The sequence below is a fragment of the Podarcis liolepis genome (genome assembly GCF_965112155.1).
Source record: "Podarcis liolepis genome assembly, chromosome: 7".
Classification (NCBI taxonomy): Eukaryota; Metazoa; Chordata; class Lepidosauria; order Squamata; family Lacertidae; genus Podarcis; species Podarcis liolepis.
Window position 1 is genome coordinate 19,626,070 of NC_139561.1, and position 15,135 is coordinate 19,641,204.

Genomic DNA, 15,135 nt, shown 5'->3' on the forward strand with positions numbered 1-15,135 from the left:
AACAGGCATGTAGAATAAGTACAGTTGCACGCGGGTTAAAATAGCAAATTCCAAGTAAAGAATATTAGCATCATCTGATTATCAAGTATAGTTGCAGACTTTGGCTATTTCATTTCTAGAACGATGTCTGTGCTAATTGTTTGGAAGGGGAGAAACCCTACCCAAAGAGTCTTGTGACACTTTAAAAAGACTAACAATTAAAAAACAAAAAAGCCTAGCTAAAAAAGGCTGACTATATAGCTGGCCCTGCCTGTGGCGTTTCACCAGCCAACCCACCTCTGCGAAGAGCTTAATGGTTTTTAGCTCTATTCCCAGGTGCCCTGGCAAATTCTGCCTCCACCCACCCACTTTGCGAAACTGCATGAGGCTGCGTGATGGAGCAATAGCATTCCGGTGCCCTTCTGCAGCCAACAGCTGCACAGTTGCGAAGGCTGATGATTTGGCATGTTGTATGGAGTGGGAAAAGCAAGCAGGATGTTCTGCAATAACTGAATGGAATTTCCATGTGCCCATGTCCCCTCTCTCGTCATGCAAGACGATCGGCTTCATTCAGTGGGTGGCAGGTTCAGGTGGCGCTTCCTCGCACTTGTGGAACTCCCTGCTACGAGATTGTGTTGCTTGAACAACCTTGAAGGTGAAAAGAGGCTGAAATAAATTTATGAGGGACTAACAACTTGTACCTTGACTGGCCCTGCCCCACCTAGTGATAATCCTGACTTACCAGCCTCTGATGTGGGCTTTGGACATGAGAGTCTCCTGTTGGCGTCTAAACGCACCTTGGGTTTGCCAAGGAGGATGCTCAAGCGTCCTCTCCTGAGACTGTTCTGATGTGCCAAGTCTGCGCTGTAACGTTTGGCAGTACAGCCTGCTGGAAGAAGAGAAAACCACCTGGTGCACATGTGTGTGTGTATATTGATAAAGGTGATAGAGGATAGAAAACATGGTGAGATCATTCGAGGCTTGAAAGCAGCAGTGGGTTGGTAGGGTGCAAGGCAGGGAGCCTAACAGTAGGTGGCGCCAGAGGCAATGACAGGCTGAGCCAGCTGATTCTAGTTTTGCCTCCATGATGAGTTCTACAAGGGGCAACACTGAAACTGAGGAGGAGGAAGTGGACAGCTAGGGCCTGGGCCACCCCCTAGACTGCTTGTAAATAAGAAGGCACAAATAGATTAGTGGGGCAGTGTCTCCATTCACCCAGGCAGCCTCTGCAGCCCGAATGACTATAGCAGGGGTCAGCAACCTTTCTCAACCACCCAGGCTGGTCCACTGTCCCTCAGATCATGTGGTGGACCACACTTTTTTTTTGGGGGGGGGGGGAATGAACGAATTCCTATGCCCCACAAATAACCCAGAGATGCATTTTAAACAAAAGCACACATTCTACTCATGTAAAAACGCCAGGCAGGCCCCACAAATAACCCAGAGATGCATTTTAAATAAAAGGACACATTCTACTCATGTAAAAACACACTGATTCCCAGACTCCACGGGTCAGATTGAGAAGGCGGTTGGGCCACATCTGGCCCCCGGGCCTTAGGTTGCCTGCTCCTGGACTATAGGCTAAAATTGGTCCAGAGCAGTGAGAGGAGGCTTCTACCAGTACTATGTGTGTGTGTGTGTGGACATTGTGATTCAAAGTGTGAGCTGGAACTCTGTCTCCTGAGCCGAAACCTCAGCTCCATCACAAGGAGGCCACTGGGCAGCTCTAGGCAAGTCCACAAGCCTCAACTTTCTCTGTTTTGCAAGGGGCAAGCAAAAGAAAGTGCATCATTAAACTGTGGAACTCCCTTGTGCAGGAGACAGCGATGGCCACCAACTTGCACCATCTCCCATGGGACAGCCCTTTACTACAGACAATGTACACATCATACAATTAAAGCACATGAGCTTCCTCCAATGAATTCTGGGGGTTGTAGTTAACCCCCTGCAGATCAACAACGCCTAGCACTCTTAAACTACAGTTCCCAGAATTCCTTGGGTGGGTGAGTGGGTGCATACTGTGTAAATGCATGTTGTGGGTGCACAGCCAATGTCATTCCCCAGCCTCAGTTGCCCTGCTTTGTAAAATGGGCATAAAGAGAGAGCTACTTCACAGGCTATTTGTAAAGATGAGAAAATGTTGCAGTTGCCATTCGCTGCTATGTTGACAGCACCTTTCATCTGCATTCCTGAAACATAACTATTTTGAGTGGATGCTTTCTATTTATTTTTTAAAAAGAGCAAAATCCAATATGTGTCAACTGCAACCGTTTTTCATGCCTGGGGGCCTGCTGGCTTCTCAACTCTGTGCAAAAGGGAAAGGGGTAACTGTATTGAAGGTCGGCTGATGGTGTATGAATATCCGAAAGACTCCTGTGGTGTTTGTACAGTTTTACAATTACTGGCAAGCTAATCTCCCCTTGCTTCTCCCTTTTTTCTATTTCGAGGGCTTGGCTGGGAGCCCAGTGTGATCAGAGTTTTTGCGGAAATCAAGGGCCGGAATAAAATGATGCAACCGTGGAGGTTTCCATGGGCAGCGAGCTGGCTTTGGTTTGCAAAACACACATCCTTGTGCAGCACAGGATGTGGGAGACCAGGAAGTTCGCTGAGCAAATAATTTGTCCTTAACCCCACTGGTTTACGGACTGAGTTCCGGGGACTCCTGTGGTTCCTCCGAATAGGGCTGGCGGCAGGGGTCAGAATCATTGGGCATCCACCAGTGCCCACGCCCTTGGAGGGGGCAGCCTTGGCTGAACCTCAGAACATCCTGGCTCTGCCGCTGCTTAACCTTGCTATCACTGCCTGTTTACCTGGCCTTTCGTTGGAGTCACTGTTGTAGCACAATGGTTAAAACACTGATCTGTGAACTGGGAAGTTCCAGGTTTGATTGTTTTCTGTCTCTTTAGCCAAGCCATTCTCTGTACCACCATTGGCTCTCACTACTTGCTCCCCAACACAATCTGTAGTATGGAGAATAACAATATTGAATTCGCTGATGGGCTAATTTCATTAGTCTGTTTATGGTTGGCCCACCACATACTTGAGGGTTCTGTTCTGGGGCTCCGTACGCAAAGGCAAAATTTTGCAAAGTCAGGAACCGCTGTCCTGAGAGGTGGAGGTTTGCATACTGGCCTCCAAGAAGGACACACAAGGACTTTGTAAGTTCCCAGGACCCTCTTGCAACTTTCCCAGAGCTGGGTGCACAGGTAAGGAAAAAATAAATTAAATAGAGAGCAGGGGACAATGGGCTTCTCCCGCTCTCCATTTACTTACTTATTCATTCATTCCTCCCTCCCACATAAGGTTGCCATCGTGTATGTAAATTGAGCGTAAGTTCTGGGGCCACTGTATTTGCAAAAAAATTTATCTGTGGCCAAAGCTAATTAAAAAATGATTACAGCAGAGTATAGCATGAAATCATGAATTATTATAATTATATCCCGCCTTTTCCCCACACTGGAATTCAAGGCAGCTTACACAAATTAAAACAACTCAAGTAAAATAAGAAAGCTAAAAACAGAAAAAAAACAATAAGTTAAAAAGTAATTGAACTCTGAAACAATTAAAACAATATAAAAAACACATCTGTTTTAAAATATAGATTGTAAAAACAGCACAACGCTATTTTAAAAAACCAGTCAGTGTGGTGTAGTGGTTAAGAGCGGTGGAGTCATAATCTGGGAAACCGGGTTCGAGTCTCCGCTCCTCCACATGCAGCTGCTGGGTGACCTTGGGCCAGTCACACTTCTTTGAAGTCTCTCAGCCCCACTCACCTCACAGAGTGTTTGTTGTGGGGGAGGAAGGGAAAGGAGAATGTTAGCCGCTTTGAGACTCCTTAAAGGGAGTGAAAGGCGGGATATCAAATCCAAACTCTTCTTCTTCTTCCCAAGAGCCTGCAGGAATATAACCTGCCAGTGGAAGGACAGCAAAGAAGGAGCCAGTCTATCTTCTCTAGAAAAGGGAGTTCCAAAGTTGTCTGGGAGCAGCCACCGAAAAGGCCCTATTCTGCATCCCCACTAAGTGTGCCTTTGAAGGTGGCAGGATCGAGAGAAGGGCCTCCCCCAGTGATATCAGAGCCTGGCCAGGTGGTTCTTGGAGAATATGGTCCTTCAGATAGCTTGGGCTTAAGCTTTGCAGAGTCTGAATCGTGCCTCTGCGTAGTCAAGCCATTCTCCCTCTCTTTACCCCCCCTCCCCCAATCTGCAATTTGGATAATAATAATCTTGCACTCCTTGATGGGCTCATTTATTCAATGCATTTATTTATTGATGCGTTCGGGGGGAAATTCTGAACTGCCAAAGTTAAGAAAAAGAACATCGTGGCAGTGAACAGCATGAAATCAAGAATAAAATTGCTTTCATAAAACAAGTCAGGAAATCCATCAGCAGATTAGTTTTATACATCTGCATAGCTGGAGTGCTGCTCGCGGGGCGGGGGGAGCCTGGGCAGTTAGGTGAGGTCTAAGCTGGTGCATAAATGCCAAAATTGTAAGTACCGTATTTTTTGCTCTACAAGACTCACTTTTTCCCTCCTAAAAAGTAAGGGGAAATGTGTGTGCGTCTTATGGAGCGAATGCAGGCTGCGCAGCTATCCCAGAAGCCAGAACAGCAAGAGGGATCGCTGCTTTTGCTGCGTAGCGATCCCTCTTGTTGTTCCAGCTTCTGAGATTCAGAATATTTTTTTTCTTGCTTTCCTCCTCCAAAAGCTAGGTGTGTTTTATGGTCTGGTGCGTCTTATCGAGCGAAAAATACGGTACTTCTCTGATACTTTCCCTCCACTGTTGGAGGCAGTATGCCTCTGAATACCAGTTGTTGGGAATCACAGGTAGGAAAAATTTCTGTTGCATTCATATCCAGCTTTCAAACGTCCCATAAGAGGTTGTCCACTTTAAGGATGCTGGACTTAGATAGGTGGCTGGCCTGATCCAGCAGGGCTCTTGATACCAAATAGTTAAACTATGGAATTCATGGCCGCAAGATGTGGTGATGACCACCAATTTAGATGGCTTCGAAAGAAGATTGGGCAAATTTGTGGAAGGCAATGCTTGCTAGCTGCAACGGTTGCATTCTGCCTCCATTTGCCATAGACAGCAATGCTTCTGAATACCAGTTGATGGAAGCTGCAGGAGGGGGGAGGGCTCTTGTGCTCAGATCCTGCTAGCGGGCCTCGTATTGAAGCATCTGGGTGGCCATTATGAGAACAGGATGCTGAGTTAGATGGGACTTTGGCCTGATAAAACGGGGGAGAAGCTTGTAGGGATGGCATCATGGTGGAGACTTCCATTCCGCTCACATTTGAATGCGTACCTTTCCTGAGCCAATTTCCCAAACTGAGGTGCCGCTCTTCTTCGAAATACATGCTTCTCTGAGGTTTGCAATGAAATTCTCTGGCCAAAATAAAATAAGTGTGGATCCAGAGGAAAATGTACACAAAGTGTGTATATTAGCAGGGGGGAAGTAGCATACAATACACATTGCATTAGAGTACTTGCTTGCAAAAGAACGTGTGTATTTGTGTGCAGATTGTGTGCAGGCTTTTAATTTTTTTTTTCAAAGGGATGCAGAAATGAGGCAAACTGGATTTGAGATGGGAAAAAGGGGGAACTGAGAGAAAATGACAGATTTGTTCATCTTTAGTAAGTCAGAAGAGCCATGAAGCAGGATCAGTCCAGTGGCCCATCTAGTCTAGCATCCTGTTCTCACAGTGGCCAACCAGATGCCCCAATGAGAAGCCTGCAAGCAATGGTATCAGGTTTTCGGATGCATGCCTAGACCTGCAATTCAACTCATTGAAGGTGTCTTGGCAAGGATTCTGTAATCCAAGGTCTACACTTCTTTAAGACTTCACTGTGGCTTGGGGTGCATGCTTCCCCAGGTATGGTGTGTGACTTTAAGCCACTCCCGTAACAGATGGGATGTGTATGGTTATTTCAACCAAACTGCGTGCTTTTTCAAGGATGTGCTTTGGACATTGTCCAGGAGGGGGAGCTGTCTGCTCACCAGGTGTGGAAAACACCTTTCTGCGCAGATTGGAGAGGGTCCTCTATGCTTAAGAACTTCATCACCTGCAGGGAATCATTCATTCCCCCTAAGCATGGTGGAGAAATGCAGGAGCCCATGTTTGTTCTGCTCAGAGGAGACCCCCTTGAAATTCATGGACACAACAAACTTAGATCCATTTATTTCAAGGGGGTCTACTCTTGAGTACAACTTAGTATTATAAAACTGTTTTTTATGTGTACTGAAACGCTAAGCAAACCAAAACACAGCTATGCACTTCTTCTTGCAGTTATCCAACTCCAAAAATATGTGCAAAAATGCATATATTAGAGGAAAGCATGCCTTAAAATGCATATAATCATTTTATATGCATTATGTTAGGGGAATTCTGGACTTCTTCATGCAATGCATATGGAACTCACTGCCACAGGAGACAGTGATGAACACCAACTTGGATGGCTTTAAAAGGGGACTGGACAAATTCATAGAGGAGAAGGCTAGCAACTGCTACTAGCTACGATGACTGTGCTCTGCCTTCAACACTTCTGAATACCAGTTATTGGAAACCACAGTGGGTGGGAGTGCTTGGGTTCTGCTTACTCATGGACTTCCCACTGGGGTATCAGGTTAGCCCTGTGAGAACCGGATGCTGGACTAGATGGGGCATTGGTCTGATCCAGCCAGCTCTTTTAATGTTCTTATCTCAGATGTATTCTGACCTCTCTATTTAATGCAGATTTACTCTTTCTGGAGAATATTCTGTAAGTTTTTTTTTTTTTAAAAAAAACTGCTACCAAAGACCAGTTTACAATATCAAGCCCCAACCTCAGCTGGAAGTTAGACCTGGCCTCCTTTAGTTACTTCCGGGCTGAATATCTGCACTGACCTCTATGTGGGGTTGCTGCTGCCTTTGAAAACAGCCTGCAAAAAAAGCACCAACTAGTTCAAAACCAGGCAGCCAGACTTTTATCAGGTGCTGAAGAACTGGAGCACATAATTGCTCCAGCCTCATTCCAGCTGCATCGGTTATCCTTATCCGTTTGTTTGTGGGTTCAATTTAAAGTGCAGGCCATTGATTGATTGATTGATTGATTGATTGATTGATACTACCTTCTTTCCCCACCCTCCCCACCCAAGGAGCTTCTTCCCTTCCTTATTTGATGCCCACAACAAGTACATCCATTGGCTTGCATTTAATGTAGTGCTAATTAACTTGTTTTAAAAGGCAATTAGACAAATTCATGGAGGAGAAGGCTATCAACCCAAGTGGGAGAGCTCAGTTGGTGGAGCATGAGATTCTTAATCAGGGTTGTGTTTGTGAGCCCCACTTTGGGCAACAGATTCCTGCATTTCTTGTGTTCCCTTCCAACTCTAGAATTCTGTGATTCTGCGATGGGCTACCAGCCAGAGTGACTATTTTGCACTTCTGCTGTTAGAGGCATTATCCTTCCGACTAGGGCCAGTGTGGTGCAGTGGTTAGAGTGTTGGACTAGGACCTGGGAGACCAGGGTTTGAATCCCCATTTAGCCATGAAACTCACTGGGTGTGAACATGGGCCAGTCACTGCCTCTCAGCCTAAACGCCCTCATAGGGTTGCTGTGGAGATTAAATGAGAATGAGGGAGAGCCATGTACTCCACCCCTGAGATCCTAGGGGTGAGAAAGGGTGCAAGAAAAATGCAAAAAATAACCAGTAAATTAATAAAAGCCAGGAGGTGGGAATTTCAAGTGGGCAGAGTGCAGAGTGGGAAGTTCAAGTGGGCAGAATGTTATTGGGCTCCTTTCCAGCTTGCAGGCTTCCTACAGGCATCTGGGTGGCCACTCTGAGAATAGGGTGCTGGTTGGAGTGTGGTGCTGATAATACCAAGGTTGCAGGTTCGATCCCCGTATGGGACAGCTGCATAGTTCTGCATTGCAGGGGTTGGACAAGATAATCCTGAGATTCCCTTCCAACTCTACAATTCTATGACAAGGTGAGCTGTTGGCCTGATGCAGCAGGGCTCTTCTTCTGTTTGTACAAGGATTTTCACTTAAGCAATGGAACATCCCCCCTCTTCCCGCACCACACAACCAGTAAGTGTGTTCGGGGGGGGGGTTCTCCCTTCTCTCTAGAGCAGATTTGGGGAGGATTGTGGGGTGAGTGGGTGGGCGGGCAGACAGAGTTCTGTTGCACAGGACAGACAAAAGAAAGGACTTCTTCATTCAGTGCATAGTTAAACTATGGAACTCACTTCCACAGGGGGCAGTTATGGCCACCAACCTAGATGACTTTAAAGGAGGACTAAACAAATGAATGGGGGAGAGGACTGTCAAGGGCTACTAGTCATAATGGCTATGCTCTGCCTACATCGTTGGAGGAGGCACTGCTTCTGAATACCGGTTGCTTGAAACCACAGGAGGGGAGAATGCGCCGAGGCTCAAATCCTGCTTGCGTGCTTCCCTTTGGGGCATCTGGTCAGCCACTGTGAGAACAGGATGTTGGACTAGATGGGCCATTGGCCGGATCCAGCAGGACTCTTCTTACGCTCTTAATCAGGTCATGACCATTAACTTCAGCGGGTCTGCTCTGAGTAGGACTAGCAGCAGATACAACCGAGTTACAACAATCAGGTTCTCCCAGAGGAAATTTGGACCTGAGTTCATATTGTTTTGGTTTGCAAGGGGTTAGGTGGGGTGGGCTTAGCAGCCGAGTGAAAAACAAGGCTCAGTCATGGACAGCTCATCTCGTCGCGGCTTCCCCTTCCTAACCACAACCACCTTCCTTCCTCGCTCTCCCGTGGCCTGAGTAGCCTCTGAGTAACCAGTGAGCACACTCTTGAACGCTGATCAAGGCCGTATGGTTCCGGTGACTCACAGAGGATGGGAAACGGGGCTTCGGAAACCCTTTTGTTACACGGACCTCTTCCGCCCAAAGTGGGGCCGTCAACATCCATCTACAGATGGCAAGTCCCAGATGCCTCTCTTCACCCCCCTCCCCTTCCCCTGCTCTCAGTGGCGTTGCCACAACACTGCTCAAAATGGCAGCATATCAGAGCGTGATGCGGCTCTTAATTACTTGATAGAAATGGCAAAGAATGTGAAAGGGTGTCATTGCATATCCACACCTTCTTTGCAAGCAAAACGTCCCCCATTCAACCCCTGGCATCTCTAGGTAGGACTGGAAGAGACATTCCCTCCCCCCCAAAAACCTCCCTGACTGAACCCACAGAGAGCTGCTGCCAGTCAGTGTAGACAGCACCCAGCTTGTGACAGAGCAGCTGTTTGGCTCAATATAAAGTAGATTCCTATGTTCTTAGAACACAAACCCTAATGCCTCTCCTGGCTGGTAGGTGTTTTTGCTGGCTAGTAGCCACATGCCTGTAAATGCTGGTCATGCTGACACAAGCATTTACTAGCCGACAAGACCCATTTAGGGCAAGGGCCGTAGCTCAGTGGTAGAGCATCTGCTTTGCCTGCAGAAGGTCCCAGTTTCAATCCTGGCACCTGCCAGTCAGTGTAAGCAGTGCTGAGCTGGATGGACCAATAGTCTGATTTCCTATGTTCCTGTTTCAGGGACTGGCACCATTGTGGGACAGATATCTCAGTGTTTCTGCACTGTATGTCTCTTTTGTAAGGATTCCTGCTATGTGACTAGCATATGCATCCCATAAAATTGAGGCCCTGGACCAGCTAAAATTAGTCATGTCCAAGTGCCATCAAAAGAATAAGTAGCTTGAGTTGCTTTAGGGGCACTTGAATCCCACCTAACATTAGTTGGAGTGCAGCCTTAACAATCTACTTCATATTTATTGTTTTGATTCATACAGAGTTTTATGCAGATTTTACTCAGTTTACTGAGCAAATCTATGCATGTGTCTGTTCATATGCAAGACCCACTGAGTTCAATAGGAGTAGGGATGGCGGGCAATTGAATTAAGTTTGAACCCTACCTAATTCAGACTTTTCACCGCAATACACGAACTGAAACCCAGCTGCCCTTTGAAATTTGCCCTTCTCCAAACTTCACAATGCAGTTCTGTAGCCAAGCAATGTGTACAAAAATGCAGATACTGAGGTATAAGTGTGCATAAGGGATATAATGTGCATATGTGAAAAATAGCATGCAGAAATTAAGGAAATCTGCTGGGGGGGGAGAGTATATTAGGCAAAATTGCATATAGGAAATGAATGCATTAGGAGGAAATTTATGGCAGAATGCTGAAATATGGCAGACAATTTAAGAGTGGAAAAATGAGAAACTGAAATGGACAGATTTCACAGAGTCATAGAATTGTAGAGTTGTAAAGGGACCCCGAGGGTCATCTAGTCCAACCACCTGCAATGCAGGAATTTGCCCATCCCTACTCCCAAGTAAGTACATATAGGATTGCAACTGCAAAGAGCCAATTGAAACCCATGCAATGAACCAAATGCTGTTTGTTCAATGGTATGACTGGCCTTGTTCCCACCCTATTGCGATGCAATCTTTCCCTGGAGAATTCTGCAGTCAGGAACTCTTTTTCTAATGGCCATTATTATTATTATTATTATTATTATTATTATTATTATTACTACTACTACTTTAAAAGTTGCCCATGGAGACTCTGTCCTTAATGTCTAGCCTAAACTATTCCTTCCCTTTTGCCACTAAGGCTCTTGGCTGTTTATCGTCCTGCCTCCTTCTGAGGCTGTGGATAAATCCCTTCCTTCATTTAGCCTTTTACCTCTGTGTTATTTATAGAACTTCTGATCATCTCTGTCTGCTCTCTCGCTCGCTCCCACAGTCTTTGCATTGCCAGAATGCATCTCAGTGTCCCTGGCTGTGTTTCCCAGGTCTTATGACTGCAGTTACCTGGAGCGTGCCTCTACGTGTGTCTGTCTTAAAAGTCTTTCTAGGCCTTTTCAGCTTCTTGTTTTGTGCATTTGGCTGTTGATCTGTGTCGGCTGTATGCAGAACCTCAGGCATGCAGGCTGAATGTGGCCCTCAGGACCTTTCCACCTGGCCCCTGGCACTTCTAGTCATGGCACACTGCTCATTGGCGTTTAGAACTACTTTGTGACTTGTGCTAAATCAACAGGACTTCACTTAGTCATGACTGTTTTTCATTTCAACGAAAGATGAGCACAACTACTGTAGCTTAGTTGGATTCAAAGAATAATAGAATTGTAGAATTGGAAGGGACTCCGAGGAGAAGTATGCAGCTGTCACATACGGGTATCGAACCTGCAGCCTCAGCATTATCAGCACCATGCTCTAACCAACTGAGCTATCCAGGTTAACAATATGCCATGAGTATTGACTGACAATTGCACGATCTATTTAGGGCTGCAATGCTTGTTCAATCCTCCAAATTCATCGAGGATAAGGCTATCAGTGGCTACTAGTCATAATGGCTATTCAAGCTAGGAATGATGGGAATTGTAGTTCAAAAGCAGCTGGAGACCCAGGTTTGGGAAATCCTAGGTTTGATTAACCCATTAAATAGCTTTTGATTTAAAATGATGCCCTTGATTAAACATATAGCAGGTTGGTTGTTGCTCTGCAAACTTATGGATAGTGGAGACCATCTTAGAAGAGGCATTTCCACTGTCCCCTCAACAAAGACAGAATGCCTTTTTCAACACATCTTCGAAGAGGCTTTTCCCTACTCAGATGGTAACGCCTTGTCAAAGCTGATGCCTATTGCAATGTGGGTAACCACCTCTGAGAAGAAAGACATGATGTTTTTGTGCTCTTCAGAATGATTGTTTTGTTCATCGGCTGAGATATGCAGTTGCGTTCAATTAATTAACCAAATTAAAGCCCACCCAATTAAGATTTCTTCAATTGGGTTGCAGCCCTAATTCCAATATTGCGTTGGTTTTGGGAACACCTTCTGCTTTAATAAATTAAAAATGTGGTTCTTATATGTAAATCATGATTTGCCTCTTTAGAATGCAGATGACATCAGTGTTGTTTTAAATTGCTTCAATGTGTTTTCAGAAAATGCAGTTTGGTTCCAGGCTCACTCCTCAAACCATTATAAACATCCTGTATAAACTTCAAGTTTCTAGTCCTTAGTCTTTATTCAAAGCTTTTCCCTTCTCTGCACTTAACGCGGAGTGACCCCTCTTTCTGAGAGTGTGCCCTCTAAGAGTAATAGTCCTGATTTTGGGTAAGCTTTCTGTTTATATGGGAAGGGATGCATGTAGCTTTGCAATGTAGCTCAGAAGCATTTTGCTTCTGACACCCTCGCCCCCATCAGAGATTACTCAGATTGCTTATCAGAGCTACTTGTGTGGGTTTCATTAATCCCTCTGTTATCTTACTTTTGTGGCATCTCTCTGTCTCTGGAGACAAAAGAGGAGTTCGCCTTTGGGGGTGAAGTCAAAGTGCTGGAGGTTTGCAGCGCTTGCTATGGCAGTAGAGACTGATAGTGGAGAGACATTTTGTTTCAGCTGGGGCAGCTGAAGGCATTGGGTTGAATGCAGCACGTATAGGAACATAGGAATAGGAAGCTGCCTTATACTGACTCCATCTAGCTCAGTATAGTTAACACTGACTGGCAGAGGCTCTCCAGGATGGGCTTGGAGATGCCATTGCGGGGGTTGAAGCTGGGACCACTCGCATGCAAAGCAGTTTGCTATGGCCAGTCACTTCTGCTCTTAATGATTTCAGTAACCAGAATGAAATGGGTTTAGTCTTAAAGTCTATTATTATTATTATTTGTTGCCCACCCTTAATCATAAGGCCCCAGGGCGGGTAACAGCAACTTTAAGTTCAATATTAAAACAGTTTAAAACAAGTTACAGTTCTAGGCTTAGGGTGTGTACTGAAAGTGCTATCTCAGGTGTCAATGACCTGAGATGGTGTCTTTAGCATGCCTTCCGGTTTGACAGGGCCCACTCCTGGACTCCCCAACCCCCCAACTTCTGGGGCAGTGGAACTACCACGAGAGCCCCTTCTGCCAATAGGAAAACCCGAGAGGGTCTGTAAGGAATGAGGCGGTCTTTCAGATATTGGGGACCCAAGTCGTTTAGGGCTTCAAACACTAACATGATAACCTTCAATCAAACGGGCATCCCCTGCATCTGTTTTAAAACAGGGGTTCTATTAGGTTTAAACTGAACCCCGGGCAGTAATCTGGTTGCTGCGTTTTGGGGATTAGGATTGCTTGGCTCTGGAAATAGGTGATCTGGAGACAGATGTTCCAGGTAGATCACTCTACTGCTAAACAGCATGGGTTGTCTCCAACGTTAGAGTCGACCCGTTGAAATGAATGCACAGGGCGAAACATAGGTCTGTGGATTTCAGTGGGTCTATTATGAGCAAAACCTTGTTGGCTGCAACTAGGAATGGAGGATGAATTAGATTTTGTTGGCATTTGAAAGAGAAATCCCCCAGTTTGCACGCCTCGAACCGAAACAGCTATCTGTTGAAATTCGTCCTCCTGTGAATTTTGTGATGATTCCATTCTCCAACCTAGCAGTATGTACAAAAATGCATCTGTGGGCGGTTGTTGGGCACATAAATGCCTACATTACTGAAAATGACACAGACATCCTTTGAAAGTCACACTTCGCTGAATTTTGCAATGTGGTTCTTGAGGCAAGTAATGTGTACAAAAATGCATTATATTAGGGTAAGTGGCTTGCAAAAATGTGTATATTATCAAAACTGCATACAAAGAAATGCATCAGCCCTAAAATGCTGATGAATTTTCATGCGGATTTTTTTTATATAAAAAAACCCCCAATAATTCACAGTTTGCTGTGGAAATGTGGGGACCTGAATTTAAGACTGGAAGAATGAGATGCTTAGAGGACCAAAACTGACAGATTCTTCCATTCCCTAGATCAAGCCCCAATGCCTCTTTTTCCTCCTCCTCCTTGAAGAAATAGAGAAGCAGGCTGGGAAAAAATTCAATCCATTGGCCCGAACTTAGTAGTATTAAGCATGGGCGTTATTGTCATGAGGTGGCTGAGACCCTGGAGTCACTGGCCCCTTCCTTCCTTTTCGAAACTTAATTTTATATATTAAGGCGGGGGGGGGGGAACACCTTTGCATATAGTTTATTATATGCACAATGCAAACTGCAGTAGTGGTGAAACCCTGGTCACCCACATCTTAATTTCCCGAGGCATCTACACAAAGAAATTAGCATATGAAATGTCTTGGGTCCTGAGTCTTAGCAAAACCTCCAGCATTGTCTGTGTGTGTGTCTTTAAAGTCCTAAAGGCTCTTTTGGGAGAAAGGGTGAGATTTTAATGATAATAAATAATAATGGTGATAATGAATAATAATGGTGATGATGAAATTGGCTGGTTTAGCATCATTTTTTGCAATCACTTTTGCTGTTGATTCAATGCATTAAAACATTCCTAAATAGTAGTGTGTAACTGATTGACAAATACACGATCTCAAACAGACGGTTTTGCATTTACACACCATTAAGACGAATGACTTTGCACCTCTAATTGTTTCAAAAGGAATTTGTTCAATTGATAGTTATTTGCACACACCTGCCTGTTACGAAATATCCCCCAATAAAGAGGATGGGTCTCATGAATCCTGTGTTCTACTTATTCCAGTGGGTGGTGAATCTCTGGCCCAGGGTCCAGGTGTGACTCTTTGGGCTCCTCTGTCTGTCCCTCAGAAGCCCCCCCAGGCAACAGCCCTAACTGATTTTGCTTTGCGTCTTCCTTGAGTGCTTTTGCCTCACTGGAAATGTGTCCTTGAATTCTGCCATTTGCTTCCTTGGGTGGAGGATAGAGAGGAGTGTGTGAGTGTGTGCAGAAACTAGCCTGCGGTACAAAGGTAAAATTTATATCCATTGCTCCACCCACTTTTGGCTCCACCCCCACTGGCATGTGGCCCCTGGGAGGTTGCCCAGAAAGGAACGTGGCCCCCCGGCTGAAAAAGGTTCCCCCATCTCCTACTTATTCCAAAGTAGAACAAACAAGCTCTGCTTTTCAAGGAACCTGCCGCCTTTCGCACTGACTTCTCCCTCGAACCTGAGGCCAGGCGGTTACCAGCTCTGAACGGGTGGTTTCCTGGTGGCCAAACTGATGCCCCTAAAGGGTAGCCCACAAGCAGGACTTGAGCGTGAGTGAGAGTAACTCTCCCCGCTTGTGATTTCCAGCAACTGACAGCTTAATGCAGTGCATAAGCTTGCCCTCCCATATGTTCTCTCCCCACA

At 45.5% G+C, this 15,135-nt stretch overlaps 1 protein-coding gene across 1 annotated transcript in view; it reads right to left on the reverse strand.

Annotated features, from left to right (window-relative positions):
• H6PD (hexose-6-phosphate dehydrogenase/glucose 1-dehydrogenase) overlaps positions 1-15,135 on the reverse strand; it is a 217,144-nt gene that overhangs the window by 38,139 nt on the left and 163,870 nt on the right. The gene's annotated exons all lie outside the window — the stretch shown is intronic.